Below are 2,366 nucleotides of genomic sequence, written 5' to 3'. Positions count from 1 at the left end.
TTTGATCACTGGTCCAGGAAGATCGCACATGCCGCAGGGCAACAAAGCCCTTGTACCACAACTGCTGAGCCCACATGCCGCAACTACTGAAGACTGTGCACCTAGAGCCCATGCTCTGCAACAAGAGAAGCCACTGCAATGAGAAGCCCATGCACTCACCACAACTAGAGAAAGCTCGCGCATAGCAATGAAGACCTAACGCAGCCAAAAAAAAAAACCAAAAAAACAAAAGAATGCCATGAATGAACAAATGCACCAACCAAGGTGAAACATTCTCTCCACAGGACTGGTCGCTGCCACTCATTTTTTTTTTTTTTCTCTTCTGCTTTACACTCAGAAGAAGAAGGGGAAAAATACATTTGGTGGCATTATTTTTGGTGGCTATGCCTTGGTATTTCTGACTCAGCTACACAGCCTGGTAAGATAGCCAACGGACAGCTTTTCACATGGTCGGGGCATGCCTCATGCGTGGCCTTGTGGAGCCAGGCCAAAGTGGCATTGTCAAGGAGATGCAAACTGTAGAAAATGGCCCTGGCCAGGAGGAAGAAAGAGGCAGTCTGCTCAGAGTGGCCATTGATGGGCACCCAGACCTGTAAGTGATGTTAGCTCATGCTTTTCAACGGCCAGGTCAGCTCTCGTCCGGCTGCCCTCCTGCAGCCTGAGAGAAAATGGAAAGGGCATGTGTTAAAGAGCCGGTGTAAGGCGAGAAGAGTGAGGGTAGGCAGAAGGCAGAGTTAAGACCCTTCTCCTTTTCCCCTTTGATCCTAATCATTTGATACTTTTCACATGGAGTAGTAATAATACCAGTTACCGCTTATTGAGTACCTCGTATGGGCCAGGGGCAGGGTTAAGCCCTTCATACGCATCGCTTTGTTGAATCTTCACAAGCATCCTCTGAAGCAAGCGCTATTATTGTGTCTCTTTTACAGGTTAGCGAGAAGTTGAGGCTCAGAGAGGCTGAGTGAATGTCCAAGGTCAAACAGCTGCTTAGTTCCAGTGCCTGGGCGCCGGTGATCGCACTATCCATGGTGGCTGTTACAGATACTAGCACTATTCTTAATAGGAAGAGATGGCTAGTACCATGGACTCAGGCACAAAGCAGGCTCTGATATGCCAACTTCTGTGAGCCTCCCAGAGCTCACAGGGGCCAACTCAACGGGCATGAGGCCCCCGACTCCCCTTTCTGCCTGTTCGAGGCTCGGGAAGGTGGCTCCTTGAGTGGTGGGGAAAGTGATGCTGTGCTTGTGTTTGGCTCCTTCTTGGTTCCCACAAATGCCCTTCACATTTTCCATTTTCTGAGCGCTTTTGTGAAATAGCTATGATGTGGTTGACAGCATTTGCAGCCGGAGCCAAGTCAAGCCTTCCTCTGGAGGAAAGCTGGAAGCCTTTAAGGGTCTTGTCAGTGCTCACGTAGCCCACAGGCCCCTTCTCGGTGGTGCCCGAGGCCGAGCACAGTGCTCTCATTGATGCGTGAGCCGCTTCTCCGGCTGGGAAACCAGCGATGTATCAGCTTGGCTGGGCCTCGCCGGGGCCTTCCTGCCTCCAGGGAGGCCTGTGCTGGAGCCTTCCATTCGCCTGTGATGCTCTCCGTGGTTTAGGGACTGCTGGGGACTGCTTAAGCTAATTTCCCTTTCTGTCTTTTCTGCAATTTTTTTTTCCAGGACCCAGGAGAATCTTTGAAACTTAAAATCACCCATGTGCCAGGAACCCCCACAGCCTCCTTGGGAGGGGTGGATGAGCACCAGATGCGTTTATAGAAAAATAAATGGCTTCCCCTGCTTGAAGCACATGGGCCTGACTCACTGGCTAACCCCTCTTTTACCTTAGCAGCTGGAGCAAGGGCCCTCTGGATGAGGATACAGATACAGAGAGCAATTTGGCTTGAAAAAGCCCCAAACAGTTTGTGTGAGAGCCACGTCTCCTAGGGAGGCAGGTGGTGGGCAGGCCAGTAGCCCCCGGGCAGGGTTGGGGGGACAGCTGAGGGAGGCAAGAGAAGAAGGCAAACAGATCGTGCCCCACAATGACCTTCTGCCTCCCCTAGCAGACTGTCAGAGGGGTCCCCCTCATTCATGACCCCTCCCAACATCAGGAGCCTCAAGGATGGTGGGGGAGGGGAGAAGGGACTCGGACTTCAAACACCATAGCGCTTGGCTTAGGCAAATTCATTCATTCATTCATTCATTTGTCAAGCGATTATTGAGCAGCTACCACATGTACATCTTGGCATCACACAAAGTACAACCCCAACCGTTTGTCCCCAGTGAGGACCCAGTAAGGACATTGGGCCAAAACTGAACGTCTGGAAGCGAGACAGGCTGAAATTCGACAGCCTGGGCAGCTGGTGAGTGAAGGCATCAGTTGCTACA

This window comes from Hippopotamus amphibius, chromosome X (assembly GCF_030028045.1).
Source record: "Hippopotamus amphibius kiboko isolate mHipAmp2 chromosome X, mHipAmp2.hap2, whole genome shotgun sequence".
Taxonomy (NCBI): Eukaryota; Metazoa; Chordata; class Mammalia; order Artiodactyla; family Hippopotamidae; genus Hippopotamus; species Hippopotamus amphibius.
Note: the sequence above shows the minus strand (reverse complement) of the source record.